We start from the raw sequence: 19,335 nt of genomic DNA, 5'->3' as shown, positions 1-19,335 counted from the left end.
TTTTACGTTTTAGTCAAAAATCAGTTGTGCACATTTGTATGGTATGTTTCTTGGTTCTTATTTGTATTCCATTGATCTATCTGTGTATCCCTTATCTAATATCATAACGTCCTGATTACTGTGTCTATATAATGCCTTGAAAATGGGCATTCTATTCCTCTCACTTTATTTTTACAAAGTTGTTTTAGTTTTTCTAGTTTCTTTACTCTTCATAAAAATTTTAGAATAATCTCACCTATATCTATAAAAATTCCTGCTGGGATTTTTGATAGGAACTGAATTAAGTTTGAATATCAGTGTGGAGACTATTGAAATCGCTGCTATATTGTGTCTTCTAATACATGAATACAGTGTGTTTCTGCATTTATTTAGGATTTTTATCTCATCACCATTTTGTATTTTCAGCATGCAAGTACTGTATTCTTGTTAGATTTATAACTTGTTAGGTTTATACATTTTTCTTGAATGGTTATAAAAGGTACTGTACTTTTCACATTTTGTGTCTATGTGGTTATCTCTAGTATATAGTAGTACAGTTGGTTTTTGTGTGTTTATCTTATATCCTGCAACCTTGCTGAAATTATTCTGGAAGTTTTTTGTGGATTCCTTGGGCTTTTCTATGTAGACAATCATATCATCTGGAAATAGAGACAGTTTTCTTTCTTTTTAGTTTCTGTGCATTTTGTTTTTTCTACCATTCCACCGGCTATGTTAAATAGAAGTAGTGTAGAGAAGACATTGCTTTACTTGTTCCCTGTCTTAGGGATTTCTCACTGTTTCTCCCTTCTGTTTTATCATTGACTGTAATGTGGGCTGTAGGTTTTTGTATATATTCTGTCAAGTTGAAGAAGCTCCTTCTATTCTCATTTTTCTGAGTTTTTTTAAATTATAAAATGAGTATTGAATTTTGCCAGATGTTTTTTATGCATTGACCATTATGATCTAGTGATTTTTCTTTATCTTGTTAATAATGAAGGAGTAAATTGATTTTCAAATATTGAACCAGACTTGTATCCCTGGAATAAACCCCATTGATCATAGAGAAAAAAACCTTTTTATATATTGCTGAATTCTATTTACTAATACTTTAAGGATGTTTGCATCTATACTCATGAGGGATAGTGGTCTGTAGTTTTCTTTCAATATACTGTTTTTTTATTTTGGTGTCAGGCTATTATTAACTTCATTAAATAAATTGTGAAGTGTTCCATCCTCTTCTCTTTTCTGGAAAAGGTTGTGCAGAGTTTGTGTCAATTCTTATTTAAACATTTGGTAGACTCCTGCGCCAGGAGATTTATTACATTTGGAGTTTTTTAAATGATGGGTTATTCAGTCTAAGGTAATTATGATTATGTTGGATATTATCTATTTCATATTATGAGTTATGGTAGTTTGCGTTTTTTGAGATATTGCACCATTTTATCCAAATTGTCAGGTTTGTGTGGGCAGGGTTCTTTGTGATATTTTCTTATTATCCTTTTGATGCTTGCAGGTCTGTTATGACATCACTATTTCATTTTGGATATTGGTAATTTTTGTCTTTGTCTATTTTGTCTATTTTTGCTTTGTCAGTTTTGTAAGAGGTTAGTCAGTTCTATTGTTCTTTTTGAAGAACCAGCTCACAATTTCATTCATTTTTCTCTATAGGTTTTCAACTTTTTATATCATTGATTTCTTATCTTTATTATATCCTTCCTTCTGCTTGCTTTGGATTTATGTTGATTTTTTTCTGGGATCTTGAAGTGAGAACAGATTATTGATAAGAGACTTTTCATATAAATATATTTAATGGGTAAAATTTTTGCTTTCAGTACCTTTTTATCTGAGTCATGCATATTCTGATGTGTTTTATTCCCACTTCATTCAGTTCAATGTATTTTTTTAAATTATGTTCAGACTTGTCTTTGACTTATGGATTATTTAGGAGTATGTTTTGTTGTTTGTAGGTGTTTGAAGATATTCCCATTATCCTTCTGATATTTGATTTCTAGTTAGATTCCATGGTGATCAGAGAACATACTCTATTATATTTCAATTATTTAAATTTGTTGAGGTTTGTTTTACAGCCCAAGGTATAGTCTATGTTGGTATATGTTCTATGGGCATTTGAATGGAGTGTGTATTCTACTTTTAGGAGTGGAGTATTCTGTAAATGTTTGTTAGATCTTGTTTATTGATTGTGTTGTTCAGATCTTATATCATTCCTAATTTTCTGTCTAGTTCTATCAATTCTTGAGAGAGGGGTATTGGAATCTCCAACTGTAATTGTGGGTTGTCTATTTCCTCTATTCTATCAGTTTTTACCTCAAATATTGCAGCTTTGCTGTTTGGTGTGTACACATTTCAGATTGCTATATTGTCTTAATGGATTGACTCTTTTTCATCATATAATGTCACTGTTTGTATCTAGTAATTTTCTGCAATCTACTAGAGCCACACTTGCTTTCTATTGATTTATGTTTGCATTATAAGTATTTTCTATCCTTTTATTTTCATCCTGATTATATTACTATATTTAAAGTCATATTTCTTTATATATATATATATATATATATATATATATATATATATATACACACACATATACACATATATATACACTTTTTTTTTGAGAGAGAGAGATCACATGCATGTGTGCAAGTAGGGGAGGGGAAGAGAGAGAGGGAGGGAGAGAATCTTAAGCAGGCTTCATGCTCAGTGCAGAGCCTGATGTGGAGCTCAGTCTTACAAACCTGAGTTCATGACCTGAGCTGAAATCAAGAGTTGGATGCTTAACCAACTAAGCCATCCTGGCACCCCTGAAGTTAAATTTGTTTTAGACAGCCACTGTCTAATTATGAATATATTGGGCCTAAGTCTGCCTCTTTTTTCTGTTTAATGTGTTTTTTCATTTTTATTTTATTTTCTCTGATTTTCTCTAGGTCACCTGAACATTTTTTAGAATTTTGATTTATCTTTAGTGTTTTTGAGTTTCTCTTTGTATAGTTTTTTAGAGGTTGCTCTAGCTGTTGCTGTACACACACACACACACCCAACTGCTCTTGTCATTTTACCAGTTCAAGTATAGAAGCTTTATTTCCCTTCTGTTATTTTATCTTTTCCCATTTATAATATAATTGTTTGAAGTATTGCTCTACATACATTTAGAGACATAGTAGTTAATATGATAATTTTTACTTCAGCTGTCAAATATAATTTAGAAACTCAAGAAGAGAAGTAAAGCATAGTGTATTTACCCATATTTTTTGCTCACTGTATTCTTTCTTCCTTCTTGATATTCCAAGATTTCTTCTTTTATTATTCCCTTTTTGTTTAGAGGATTTCCTGTAGCTTTTTTATACAGTGGGTCTGTTGATGACAAATTCTGCTAGTTTTTCTTCATCTAGGAATGTTTTGATTAATCTGTCATTCCTGAAGGAATTTTAATGGATATAGAATTTTGGGTTAACAGCTCTTTACTTGTAGCTCTTGAAAAATGTTATCCCACTTCCCTCTAGCCTCCATGGTTTCTAATGAAAAATCTACTGTCATCTGAATTGTTTCTTGCTGCTTTCAAGATTTTTTTCTTTGTCATTAGTTTCAGAAGTCTGACAATGACATGTATTGGTACAGATTTATTTGGGTTTATGTTTGGGGGCTTACCTTGAATATGTAAGTATATGTCTTTTGCATTTCCTAACTAGGGTGCTTGGGTGGCTCAGTCAGTTGCAACTTTTAATTTGAAGTAATGTTATACTTACAAAAATTTGCAAAAGTAGTAAAAAAAAATTTGCACAAGTTACACTTACAAAAATTTGCAAAGAATTCTATACCCTTTACTCAGATGCTCCAAATATTAACATTTTACCACATTTGATTTAGTATTCTCTCTTACCTTTCTCTGAAACGCTATGAACCATTTAAGCTGCACACATAATGCCCCTTAACCTCTAAAAATTTTACTATATATTTCTGAAAATTAAGGACAGTCTTGAAAACTTAATACAATTATCAAAATCAGTAAATTAACATTGATACAGTATCATTGTCTAATCTATATACTTGTGCTTTCCAATATGATAACCACTAGCCATGTGTGGCTACTTAAATTAATTAGACATTGGTTCCTCAGTCACACTACTTAACATTTCAAGCACTTGGCAGTTCAGTGGCTATTGTATTGGAAAGCATAGATTTAGACCATTTTCATCATTGCATAAAGTTCTACTAGACAGTTACGGTCTAGAGATTCTAATTGTGCCGCTTGTTCCACTATAATGCCCTTTACAGCAAAAGAAAAAGAGTTCCAAATTTCGCTACACATCCTGCTGCTCTTACTTTGGTTCAGGATCCCTTATTATATTCAGTTTTGAGAAGAGGTTTCATATAATTAACATTATTTCCTTTTTTTAATCAATTCTTTTTTTCTTTCAGTTTTATTGAGATATAATTGGCATACAGCACTAAGGTGTGCAGCATAATGACTTTTATATATTATGAAATTATTGCCACAATAAGTTTAGTTAATATCCATCATCTGTATAGATATTAAAAAAATAGAAGGAAAAATATTTTTTCCTTGTGATGAGAACTCTTGGGGTCTACCGTCTTAGCAACTTTCATATATACCATGCAGCAGTGTTAACTACTGCAATGTGCATCCCTTATTAATCTTATAATTTGAAGTTTGTCCCTTTTAACCCCCACTTTCATTCAATTCCCCTACTTCTACCCCTGCTAACCACAAATCTGATCTCTTTTTCTGAGTTTGGGTTTTGTTTTTTTTTTAGATTCTACATAAAAGTGAAATCATGCAGTATTTGTCTTTCTTTGACTTGTTTCACTTAACATAACGCCCTCGAATCCCATTCATGTTGTCAAAAATGGCAGGATTTCCTTTTTTTTATGGCTGAATAGTATTCCATCACACACACACACACACACACACACACACACACACACACACCATATTTTCTTTACCTATTCATCTGTTGATAGATGTTTAGGTTGTTTTCATGTCTTCACTATTATAAATAATGCTACAGTGAACATGGAGATGCAGATATCCTTTCGAATCATCAATTCCAAACACACCTTTTTTTTTTTTAATATTTTAACATTCTGGAAATCTGGAGTATCTTACAATGAATAGTGAATTACAATCCCTGTATGTCAAGCATCTGTTCTCATGTATTTATACTTGTGGAAACATGCAGGAATTTACCCAAACTAACTCATATCAACATCACTTTGGTTGGGTTATATGTACTGTTGATATTACATTTGTTAAGTTCAGTTGTCATTAAAAAAGATTTCAAAAATATTATACCATTATTTGCCATTGAAAGAAAAAAAATTATTTTATTTGCAAAAAGCCCAGAGCAGCAAGGCATAAATTAAAAAAAAATTTTTTTAATGTTTATTTATTTTTGAGAGAGAAAGACAGAGTGTGAGCAAGGGAGGGGCAGAGAGAGGGAGACAGAAAATCTGAAGCAGGCTCCAGGCTCTGAACCGTCAGCATAGAGCCCAATGCAGGGATTGAACTCACAAACAGTGAGATCATGACCTGAGGTGAAGTCGGACACTTAACCAACTGAGCTACCCAGAGGCCCCAAGGCACAAATGTTTTATATTAATGAAGGTTTAAATTCTTCTTGTAGGATAAAGAAGTGCCAGCATCAGAACTTGCATAATGGGTGCCAATGGTTTGGGAAATCCCAGAGACAATAGTTGAGCATTAACCAGTGCAGCATTAGAAACTCTCTAAGTGGGACGCCTGGGTGGCTTAGTTGAGCAAACATCTCTTGATTTCAGCTCAGGTCATGACCCCACGGTTCATGGGATTGACCCCAACTTGGGTTCTATGCTGACAGTGTGCAACCTGTTTGGGATTCTCTCTCTCTTCCTCTCACTTTGCCCATCACCTGTTTGTGTGCTCTCTTTCTCAAAATAAATAAATAAACATTAAAAAAAAAACCCTCTAGGTGACACAAAGGATGATAATGTTTAGAAAAACCTGCAGCAGCAAGAACCAGTATATGAAATTGGTATAGCTACCAAGAAGAATATTTCCCCAACTTCCTCTTTGTATGTTATCATGGGGAATCATAGACAAAAAAGAAATTCCCAAAGAGCAAAGATAGGCCCCTAGAGAATGGTGGTGATAGTAATTCTCCCCATCAGCAAAATCAGGGCAGTCAGTCTTTTCAAGGAATTTAATCTACTGTCAGGGGTAGGAGTCTTTGCAATATCTACTAAGTGGGTTTAACAGCTGATACAGATCAATGACTGTTAGTGTTTCTAATTCTTCCTTTTTCCAAATAAGCGTTTCATTATGGTTATCCTTTCCCACATTACCATTGGATATTGGCCGAGAGGGAACAGATAATTTGTCTTTTTTTTTTACAGATATATATAGACCATTAGGAGGCACAGTTACTAAATTTTATTCCTCTTTCTTCCATAATAACAGAGCCATAACTAAGATATGGTTGCCTGGCCTGGACTAGATTTCCCAGTCTTCCTTGCAGCAAAGCCATGGTCATGTGACAAAGATTTCACCAATGGAATGTGAGCAGAAGTGATGTAACTTCAGATTCTTTTGCTTAAAAGAATTTCCCTGGCCCTGAGATTTTATTATTTAAAAAATTTTTTTTTAAATTTTTTTTAATGGTTACTTATTTTTGAGAGAAAGAGACAGAGCATGTGCAGGGGAGGGGCAGACAGAGAGGGAGACACAGAATCGGAAGCAGGCTCCAGGCTCCAAGCTGTCAGCCCAGAGCCTGATGCAGGGCTCGAACTCATGAACCATGAGATCATGACCTGAGGTGAAGTTGGATGCTTAACTGACTGAGCCACCCAGGCACCCCTATTTTTTTTAAATTTTAATGTTCATTTATTTTTGAGAGAGCAAGTGCAAGTGGGGGAGGGGCAGAGAGAGAGTGGGACAGAGAATCTGAAGTGGGCTCTGCTGCTTGAACTCACAAACTGTGTGATCCTGACCTGAGCCAAAGTTGGATGCTTAACCGACTGAGCCACCCAGGCACCCCTGGGATTTTATTATTATTATTGGGTTTATTTAAAATCAATCAAAAACGACAGTTCACCCATTTCTCCCAGTCCCCACCCCTTGACCCTGTCAACCACCAATCTGTTCTTTATATATATTATATTAGATTCCATATAAATGAGAGATCATACAGTATTTGTCTTTGACCTATTTCACTTAGCATAATGGCCTTGAGGTCCATCCATGTTGTTGCAAATGGCAAGCTTTCATTCTCTTTTATGGATGAATAATATTGTGGGTTTTTTTTTCCTAATTCTATCAAATCTACCATCGTCATTAATTGCAATTCTGTTTTAAGAAAGAACACACACACACACACACACACACACAGACACACACACACACACACACACACACACACACACCCCACAATCTCCTTATCCATTTATCCATGAATAGACAATGAGGTTGTTTACATATCTTGGCTATTGAAAATAATGCTGCGGTGAACATATCTTTTCAAGTTAGTATTTTCATTTTATTTGTATAAATACCCAGAAGTGGAGTTGTTGGATCACATGGTAATTATATTTTAAATTTTTTGAAGAACTTCCATACAATTTTCCATAGTGGTTGTACCAATTTACATTCCCACCAATAGTGCACAAGGGTCCCCTTTTCTCCACATCCTTCCAGCACTTGTTATTTCTTGTCTTTTTGGTAACAGCCAAAAGATGTGAGGTGATATCTCATTGTGGTTTTGATTTGCATTTCCCCGATGATTAATGATGTTGAGCATCTTTTCATGTACACGTGAGCATCTGTATGTCTTCTTTGGAAAAATGTCTGTTCAGATACTTTGTCAATTTTTTCATTGGATTGTTTTCTGCTATTGGGTTGTATAAGTTCTTTATATATTTTGGATATTAGCCCCTTGTCAGATAAATGATTTGAAAATACTTTCATTCAGTATGTTACTTTTTCATTTTGATGGTTTACTTTGCTCTGCAGAAGCTTTTTTAGTTTATTGTAGTCCCACTTGTTTTTCTTGCATTTGTTGCTAGAATTTGGTTATTTTCTTGCTTGTTATATACCTTTAATAATGTCAGTGGTTATGCAACAAGGTTATCATTAGAGAGAGAGAGAGAGATTACATTAGGGTTGCAACTAGCAGTTTAATCAAGTATCTCTCAAAAAAGATTCCTAGTCTTTTGGGGGGAAATATAAAGAGGAAGTACGAGTAACTTCTTAGAAAGTCAAAACTGTACCTAGTGCCTAGCATTATGTTTGGCACTTAAGTTAATGCTCAGTAAATATTCGTTGAATGAATGAATAATAGCTAAAGGAAGGACTCAATTTGCTGTTATTTTTTTAATGTTTATTAATTTTGAGAGAGAGGCACAGACAGAGCACAAGTCGGGGAGGGGCAGAGGGAGAAGGAGACACAGAATCTGAAACAGGCTCTGTAACTCTGAGCAGTCACAGAGCCGGACTCGGGGCTCGAACCCACAAACTGCGAGATCATGACCTGAGTCGGAGTCAGACGCTCAACCGACTGACCCGCTCAGGTGCCCCATGTTATTATTATTTTTTATTTTAAATTCCTCAGATCATTTTTTAACTTAATAGTTTTTCATATGTGAGCCATTTTTTACTTTTAACACTTTGCTGCCTATATAACTATAATTATCTATTAAAACATTCCTAAATTGTCTTCTGTAGAAAAGTATGAGTGTTCAAATTTTCAAAAAGGGGTGGGAATTTCATGTACAAAAATCAGGTTGATATTTTTTCCAGCACTTTTCTCACAGAGTCTTTCATACTCTATTATTCTGCTTTGTGAATCTCTTAGAGGAAGGAGAATATGCAGTATCTTTGAAGCTTATTTAATGATAAAACCCATTTTCTCAGTTTGTTAGAGACCATGGTATCATAGAACACACTTCAGGAAATGCTTATCTGATCTCTAAAATTCTTCCTAACTTTCTTTAGACTTATTTCTTTGTTATCTTTTTGTATCACATTGTCATTTTTAGTCTACTTGATATGCCCAAAATGAATTTTCTTTCTCACTAATCCAGACAGCCTCTTTTCAACTAAATGACATGTCTTATGAAATCCATTGGTTTTCCAAAAAGCTGAGCCCATGTATTACAGATGGCTTTAGGAAGATTATTCATCTAAACATTAGTCACATGCTCATCAGACAAATTTAATGCAATTTTTCAAAATTATTTAGATTCTTTGTAAACCATTCTATACACCTTTTGTAGGAGATGTTTTGTATCCTAATAGAAAAAGTGGTAGAAATTTTAAACATTCATGGAATGTTGAGTCAGTCTCTTAATGGCAAAATTATGCAGAGTAAGAAAAGTCCATAGAAATAGAACCAAGAGGAGTCTATATAAATAGTAATGCGAAGACGAGTGAATTCCTTTTTAGCTGTAACATCGCATTTTTTGTGTGTTGCACAAATTGTTTAGCCGTTTCTAAACACATTTCCATTTACGTCATTTGTAAAAACTGCCTAGCCTCATATTCTGGAAAACTGACAAAGTTGTAATGAACAGATGCAGATTCCATAATTGTAATTGGCTTTTACTCTAAACCAATGTTCTGACTCATGCATCATTAATGATTTCTATTTTTCTCCATATATTACCTTACAAATACGAAAGGGTATCTTTCATAGTGAAAAACTTGACTTTTTAAAATCAGGGCTTATTACATTATGACCTATGTGTTCTCCAAACACCTATATTTAAACCTAGAATTCTGTTTAACATTTTGCTTGTATTTCTTTTTCCATAATATTTTTTATTTTATTTTTGTATTTCCCAGAGAAGCACACAATTTTAAATGTAGCCCTTCTTTTTATTGTATTTTTCTTATCATTAATAAGTTCTTGTTTTTTAAACTAGATATTATAACATATGGTATATCTATTTTATGTTTTTTTCACAAATTCAACTTAATCTGAAGAATGAGAAATAAATATGAGTAGATAAGATTTTAATCATAACATAGAAACAACTTTCACTTTCCGAAGTGGGACTAATTTAGGTAAATATCTGAAAGACTTAAAGGGACCAAATAATCTTGTTTTAAGCATAATACATACACGTTTTTAAATAAGATGAAATAAACCCCCCCAAAATCCTGATCTTTGAATAATTCTTTGGTAGTTTCTGACTATTGCTGAATTTTGTTTTATGAATGGAGAGCATAATATATATTAATGAAGGAATGATTGTTTTATACTTATTTTTGTGGTAGTTTATAGGTTCTTTTCATGAAAGTGCTAAAATACAGAGCAAGTGTTTTGGCATATTGTTGCTTGTTGTAAGGAAGATTTAATAGCTTGTTATGGACTATTAATATGAACAGAAGTCATTTAGAGTTCAGATATATATTTAGAACTAACATGTGTGCAAAAAGATACAAAGTGAATCAAGAAATTCTGGAAAAGATAGTTTGAAAAGGAGAAATTGCTATTTTCTAGCTAGCATTAATGAAATAAATACGGAAAAGAGATTTAAATGTTTTCTTTATTTTGAAGAATTTGAGTCTCAAATAGTACTTAGAATTGATAGAATTAAATCAGTAAAAATGTGAAACTCTTTAAAATAGTAGTTACATAAATTTAATTTTAAATGTTCAACTAGGAAACCCAAAAAGTTACAACTGCTGGTTGGATGATTACAAACTGAACATCTGAGTTTAGTAATAAAATGCCATTTGTTATTGCTATAGCAAATTTAAAATAATTACATATAAATTAGTTTTCTCTGGCTTTGAAAATCGCTTTATCATACTATTTTGCATAAAGAAGAGAATAATCATCATATTCCAGTACTTATTGAACAAATGTTAGTAGGAATGTAAGTGAATGATTTATTATTTAACTTCTAATTTGTTGATTAAAAGGTATGTATAATGTAAGCAAATGCCAAGTAGGTTTGCTGCATGAATTTTGCAGCATATGGTAAACTAAAACCCTGTTGACCTTTTGGTCTTGTTGATCACATGCATGAAGATGATCATCTGTTAATCTCTACTAATCACTGGTACATCCTTGTACAGAAGACAGAACGGTTTTTATTTGTGCTACATTTGCTCTTTTGGAAACTGCTTTAACAAGGAATTTTTAAGAATTATTTTATAACCTTAAGATTGTAAAATAATAAACATTTTATCTAAAGAATTTTAAAATAAGACTTAGAATTTTCAACCTATATATATCTCCATATTTTGTTTTTTATGAGTTTATTTTAGATACCAGTAAACTTTTTCTGAAAGTCATAGATATGAATGATTCAATTAGGCTTACCAATGCACACATGCACAGACTCATGCACTTTTACATATACGGTAGATATGTGTTGTTTCTTGTTAGAATTGTAAGAAAAAGAAAACAATAGGGCTTCTCAACCTTTGATATGCATATGAATTATCTGAGATCTTGTTAAAATCTAGTTTCTGATTCAGTAGTTCTACAAGGTTGTTTGAGACTCTGCATTTCTAGCAAGCTCCCAGTTCATGGCTATGCAGCTGGTGTGAGGTCTGCAAGCATTTTCTTTAAGGGTCTAGGTAGCAAATATTTTATACTTTGCACAATAAGGATATTGGGTAGGCATTTACATAACAAGACAAAAAAAATGAATGTTTTATTGGTAAAATTCAAAGTATAATAATTTGTTGTGGGTGCTTCCATATAATGAGACATCATTCAGCAGTAAAAAGGAATGCTCTAGCGATACACACAACAGGAATGAATCTCAAAAAGAAGGAGAAAGATGCCCTTACTGTAAATTACAAGAAGGAAGAAAAGTTCCTCACTAATGGTCTTTCCAGAAAATTGATGCTTTTGCAGCAGGAGAAAGCCAAACTAGAAGGGCATCTTGAACAGGAGCAGGAATTCCAGGTCAACAAAGTGATGAAGAGAAATGTTAAAACTGGAGAATGTTATACCATTTCTAAGTACCATACACTGGAGCAAGTTTGTTGGGGAGACTAATCTTCCATCCTGCCTCTCCTCACATGCATATTGAAGGTCTTTTGTCCCTTGATGCAGAGTTGTTCAATAGGAACTTCACTGCAAGAAATAAGTATATGGTAACCCAGTATACTGATATTTCTGTAGCTGCGTCTATGACTGCAACAGATTTCATGAATAATGCAAAAGCAGCCAACCAACCAAAAACACCACTTCTGGAGTTAGAAGTGAGGTGAAGTTCCTGAGGGAACTGTTTGGATGAAAGAAATGTTTTGTATCTTGATTGTGATAGTGGTTATGCAGGTGTATGTGTTTTTCAAAACTCATTGAACTTGGGGAATCTAGCTGACAATTTGTGAGGACATTCTAGCAGCTCAGTGGAGAGGCCTATGTAGTTAGAGGAACTAGGATCTGTTTCCTAGCCATCCTGGAAGCCTATCTCTCAGCCTCACTCAAACCTTCAGGTTACTCTACACCATGGCTGAAAGCTTAATTGCAACTTTATTAGAGAGTTGGAGCCAGAAGCACCCAACTAAGCCACTCCCATAGTAAACCACACAGACTGATAGTAAATCTTTGTTGTCTTAAACCAAAACTACAACTAAAAAACCTCAAACCATATTGCTTTGGTTTATTGTATTTAAGTTATATACTTCAGTAATAAAGATTTTCAAAAACAATCTTAGTTGGCAGTCTTCAGCTAAGATAATATGTGAAATACATTGTGAATCAAAAATCAGTATCCAGGGGCACCTGGGTGGCTCAGTGTTTTAAGCTTTCCAACTTTGACTCAGGTCATGATCTCACCATTTGTGGGTTCGAGCCCTGTGTCAGGGTCTGTGCTGACAGCTCAGAGCCTGGAGCCTGCTTCAGATTCTGTGTCTCCCTCTCTCTCTGCCCCTCCCCTGCTTGTGTGCACTCTCTCTCTCTCAAAAATAAACATTAAAAAATATTTAAAAAAATAAAATCATAAGTCAATATCCAAATATGTTATTACTGTTTTCAGTACTCCCTAAGAATACTTTACATTGTAGGTGGGACTGCATATAATCTGTATCCCTTTCATCAGGAGATTGTTTATTCTGAAGTTATTTATACCTGACCATTATACATTTAGGGTAAATATTAAGTAGTCATCTACTCTAAGAATATGTCTAATTTCTTCAGTAGAAGAGTGGGGACTTCTGAAATATTTGCTTGGGGACCCAGGATTTAAATATGCTATGTTTACCACTTGACATTATCCAAAATAGAAATGAAGGTAGTATGGTGATATAGTGTCATAAGTTTTGGACACTATATCAAGAAAACTAGATTTCATTCCCCACTCAGGTACTAATTCACAAAACAGTCATGGAAAAATTCATCAAATTTCTCTGAATCTCAATTTCCTACTTTATAAAAATGAAGTAATTGGATTAGATTGTCTTTAACTTTAAAATCTATGATTCTATGAAGTAGTAACCTTAAAGGATGATGAGAATATAATATATAGAATAAAATAGCATAAATGTAGCATTAAAAATGCTTCTATTGCTGATTTTACATGAAACAATTTTACATGAAACAAGACAGTTCACTCTGATGCTTTTCTATATTCCTACTTTTTTAACAAGAAGTCTTTGAAAGAAAGGATTTTGATTTAACAACCTGAAAGTGTTGGCTATGTTGTAGTATTGTACATTGTGATGCAAAAAAGTAGAAACTAAAATGTCTATTTTCAGATATTTATTTTAAACATCCTGTTTTTCCTTTTAGCTTATAAAATCTTTTCAATCCAAAATTCTGAAAAATTCTGAATTTATGTTACTAGATTTTTAGTCATGAAAAATAGGTGCATGTATTATGATAAAAAGTTATTTCTTTCGGGGAGCCTGGGTGGCGCAGTCGGTTAAGCGTCCGACTTCAGCCAGGTCACGATCTCGCGGTCCGTGAGTTCGAGCCCCGCGTCAGGCTCTGGGCTGATGGCTCGGAGCCTGGAGCCTATTTCCGATTCTGTGTCTCCCTCTCTCTCTGCCCCTCCCCTGTTCATGCTCTGTCTCTCTCTGTCCCAAAAATAAATAAAAAACGTTGGGAAAAAATTTAAAAAAAAAAAAAAAAAGTTATTTCTTTCTTAAATCTTCAAATAGAGAATTTAAAGCAAAAGATTTTACACTTTGCAAATGTTTTCATTCCTCTAAGTCTTGAATTTCATACCAGAAAGCTAGCTTGTTCTGCAATATGTAAGTATAATAATCCATGATCAACACACACAAACATTATTTTAAAAGTATAGCTTATTAATCTCCTAATTGTGCTATCTTACGTTAACATTAAACTATGCCTGGTGCAACTTTGGGGTCATGTAGACCTAGAAACAAATTACTGTCATTTATCAGCTCTATATGAGTTGTTAAGACTTTCTGAACCCTAGTTTAATTACTTTCTTTTTTTTTAAACGGAGCAAAAATACCTATCTTATGAAATTGCTGAGGATTAAGTGATCAAGTATAACAAAAGTACTTAAGATTGAGAAATTATTTTCTTTTGTTCCCCAAAGTTAACAAATTTAGCAATGAATGCATCAATTATTAGATCTAACAAATGAATTTTTGTTTTGCCATATATGAAAAACTAGTAACAGAAAAAAGATTAATTTGATCCCTTAAGTTTCATCTTGTCCCGTCTGCATATGTTTTGGCTTGATGTGTGACTATTTCCTGTATTTTTTGTACTTCATCAGTTCTGAATAGTTTCAAGCATGGATTACTAAGTATTCACGTATTTTTATAAGTATATGATTTTAAACTATTTTACTAGTGCTTAAATCATTTTCGTTTAGTCTAGTATTGCTTGGTAGCTAAATGTATGAAATATTTAATGAAGACACAATGTATGTGGCACTTACTAGCCAGACAGTAGTAGATTGGAATTGCCACACTAAATATATGATAATATATATATATATATGTATATACATATACAACTTGGGCAAGTTGTATAACCTCTGAACATAAATTTTTCAAGAAGTTAAAAAGTGATAATGATTAAGTGCTTAACTTGGTACTTAATACTTGAGTATTAAGCACTCAAAAATGTTCGTTATATACCATCATCATTGTTAAATGACAATTACAGATTTAACCCTATATGGATTAAGTTAGTTGACTGTTGGTGATTTCTGATTCTAACCAGAGTTTTCAAATTTATGTGAAGAATAAATCTATTGCCATTATTCAAAAGTGCATACTTTAATGATAGACAAGTAGTATTATTTTTATTGAAGATGGCATGTTACATGAAAATTTGAAACAGTAAGTTTATATTGCTGAGATTCTTGACTAGGAAGCTTACCAAATCATCATTTGTTGGGTCATGCCAGAATGACTTAGTGGAAAGTTTGAATTATTAGATGTTTAACACTTAAGTATCTTTGTTTACTTCCCATAGAACTTAGTAAATACAGTGTAAGCAGTATGTAAATATTAATTCATTAATATTAATTGCTGTAATTTGGGAAAATTAAAAATGTTTAGCATTCTTAACTTTACTGCACACCAGCAAATAAAATCCTGAAAGTTAACAGAGGAAGAAATTAATTCACAATTTACCAAATATTTTTTAGCAAGTCTTAGTTTTCACACATTCAGAAAATGAGATTCATATCAGAAGAAGAATTATTACTTTGTCTCTGCCTCAGATCAGAGGACATAGGGCTTTCTGTACATCTCTATTTTCTTTTGAAGCTTAATTTTTTACATTTAACTCTAGAATGTTTTTTAATGTTTATGTTTTGAGAGAGAGAGAGAGAGAGAGCGCAAGTGGGGTAGGGACAGAGAGAGAAGGAGACACAGGATCCGAAGCAGACGCCAGGCTGTGAGCTGTCAGCACAGAGCCTGACTCAGGGCCAGAACCCACTAACTGCAAGATCATGATCTGAGCAGAAGTGGGACACTCAACCAGTTAAGCCACCAGGGCGCCCCTACATTTAACTCTTTAAAGTGAGTTTTTTTCTTATTGCTACATTAACATGTACTTCACCCCCACCAAAAAAGAAACTTTAATACAGAGAACAAAATAAAAGTACATGTAGTTCTTCCTCTCAGGATTACCCACTATGAATATGTGTCTGTACTTTTATGGGCTCTACTTATTTTTTATGTATTCACATTTTTACATGTATATAAGTATAAATATATGTGTGTATGTATAGACACACACACACACATCTATAAACCCACCCCTCAAAACATATTGCCCTTTGACTTTTTCTATTAGGGTCTTGATATTTTTAGTTTAAGTGTTCTTCTATATAAAACATATATAACATGTTAATATATATATAGCATATATCTAACAAAGTACTGCCATAATTTTATGGTATTTTTTACTGTCATGAATTTAAAATTTTTAGTCCCTGAAAAAGATAAAAATATTTTCTTTTAGTTATACTTTCAGTGTTAGGCTTAGAAAGATCTTTTTAACCCAAAGGTTATTTAAGTATTTGTTTGTATTTTTGCTAGTTCTTCTATGGTTTCATTTTTACATTTAACTCTTTAATCCTTTGGTAAATGCTTGAAGTACTTTAAAGCCCAAACCATACAGTAGGGAAGTACATCTGTATGTACTATGACCTACATTTCATGGTCCTGAAATAGTTCCCCAAATGCCCTTCCAAGGGCTGAAAATCTAAGGTTAGAGAATCATCTTAGTTTTTAATACAACATTTGCTCAAAGTAAGAAAGAGGCTTAGGTTAGCCCCCTGTTTCTTCCCCCTGCCCTGTGGTGGTCAATGATACATCCTTAGAGCTTGAGCTTCTGATCTTCCAAATCAGATGCCATTGGGAATTGAAATAAAACAATTTTTCTTCTTGAGAGAGTACCTAGATATTAGAAATAAAAACCATTCTATGAAGATTGTATTTTGGACTTGTAAGCCAAGAAGTTAGATTTTATCTGCTCTATTCCCTGAGGGCAAAATTTATAAATAAAAAGAAATTAGTAAAAGAAGGTTGACAATAGGGAATGGAAAGAGCAATCTTTCAATATCTAAAACCAGCCCATTACAGTTATTTTTACGGTCATTTTGAGGCAGGATACTTCCACTTCCTTAGGATAGGCAACCATAAGATAATTACAGGTATGTATGTTTTTAAGAAATTTTGCCTTGAAAATGGTAGTTTGTAGTAATAGAAAGGAGGAAAATGCGAGCTAGAATTAATGTCAAAACAGAGGACAAGAATATAATAATAACAGAAATGAGAAATAAGTGGCTTTGTCCTCTGTGCCAGTCCTGAGGATTGTATCTTTTCTTGATGGTTTAACATTTTTGGTGCCCACTAATGTGATAGCATCCCTAGCCAAAGACTTTCTGTCCAGGGTCCACTTATGAGTCTGAGATAAGGAAATAGGGGACAGTTTGCATCTAAAAAAAAGACTTTCCCAAGGGCATTGTCTGTCTAGTTTACTAATATAATCCAAATATGTAAAAGAATGCTTGGCACATGAATGCCCAAATAACCCCAATAATGTTAATAAAAGCAACGGACATTTATATGATTCTTACTACATATTAGGCACTCATAAGACTTTTACATAATATTAATTCATCCCTCATAACAATCTATGAGACAGGTATTGTTAATACCCTAATTTTTACAGATAATGAAATTGATGTACAGAAGTTAGGTGAATTCCCCAAAGGTCTAATGGCTAATAAATAATTGGCAGAACTAAGATACAAACAAGCACTTGGGTTCAGAGTCCAGCTCTTAACTGGTAAGCTCCACCTTTTGTTTGTGATGAATGAATGAATGAAGCACACAAGTGCATGGCCAAAATGAAAACAGTGTCAGAGGGTTAGAATGAAATTCAAGGTGATGGCAATGTATGTTGAGACAGAGAAGTTGGATGAAGATGTAGTAAAATCATCAAGGTTGGGAATCAAGGTTAGAGGGAAGGCAAGAGAAAGGGAAGAAATATAGTCCAGGTCAGGTATTTCTAGAAGCAGAAAGAATGTTTTGTAAGTCCTTTTTTCTTATCCTCTTGGTATGAGCTGCTTAGAGGTACACCACCTTCATCAAATTTTAATTTGCAAATTAGAACATCAGCATACATGGTTTGACCAAACTTCTCTCCTGGTTTGTTGATGTGTTTATGTGAGAAACCTTACAAATATATAAACATTAAATCACAGTGTATTTGAATATTAAATAAATATTGTTTTAACTCTGTTACAATAACACACCTTTGCATCATTTTTATTGTAATGACTAATTCAGCTCACTTAATTATTTTTTGCAGACATCTGTTAGCATATCTCATATTAATTGATTTGGAATATTGCAGTTCTATTGACCATCAATGACTTTTCTAATATTCAAACATTATCAGCAAAATTGATCTCTGCATTCTTGCTCAGAATTAGACCATACAGTTGTGCATATGTTTGTTACTGATGAATGAATTACCAGTTATCTTTGTCCTCTAAAAGGTTTCTCTTTAACCTATTCAGCTAGCAAATTCTTACTGGGATGAGATTTAAGAACACAGAATTTATCAGAAACACCACTATGTGACAACACAGGAAGAGAAGCACCTGGGTGGCTCAGTTAGTTAAGCCTATGACTCTTGATTTTGACTCAGGCTATGATCTCAGGGTTGTGAGACTGAGTCCTGGGTGGGGCTCCATGCTGGGCGTGGAACTTGCTTAAATTCTCGCTTTCCATCTCTATCTGCCCTTCCCCCCTTGTGCTCCCAAGTGTGCGCTATCAAAACAAACAAACAAAAAAACCCAAAACTTAATCCAATACAAGTTTCTTAAAAATTAGGGTAACTCAGAAAGTTAACATAGAACAACACCAGATAGATATGTTCACAGTGAATATCATTGTTAGCCATTTGCTTTGTTTTCTTGCGAAAAATTATGTTCACAAATGATGTCTAGTGCTGATATATTCTGCCTCTCCATTTTGGGAATAACAGGATCCACAGTCTATCTAAAGATCTTTCAAAAAAATTCTTTATAATACAGTTCATTTTCAACTGCTAATGTTTCAGCACTTTTGAATTTATTTTGCCTAGTATATTTTTCAAGAGCAGTTAGAAGAACTCTCAAATCTTACAAACATTACAAAATTGATCTGTGTTGCACTATAATAAAATCACAAATTTAATACTACACACATCTAAATCACTTTAACATTTTTACAATAAATTCAGCTTGAAGAATATCAAACATGTTTTTCTTATAAAGGTATTCCATGTTTATATTATAATGTTCAGATATTACAGAAAGGTTAGGTATGAAAAGTAAAAAAATCCCTTTTTCCACCCACCTCAACTCCCATTACACAGAACTTTCTATACTTAT

This window comes from Panthera onca, chromosome C1 (assembly GCF_046562875.1).
Source record: "Panthera onca isolate mPanOnc1 chromosome C1, mPanOnc1 haplotype 2, whole genome shotgun sequence".
In the NCBI taxonomy this organism is placed as follows: domain Eukaryota; kingdom Metazoa; phylum Chordata; class Mammalia; order Carnivora; family Felidae; genus Panthera; species Panthera onca.
This window is presented reverse-complemented; position numbering follows the sequence as displayed.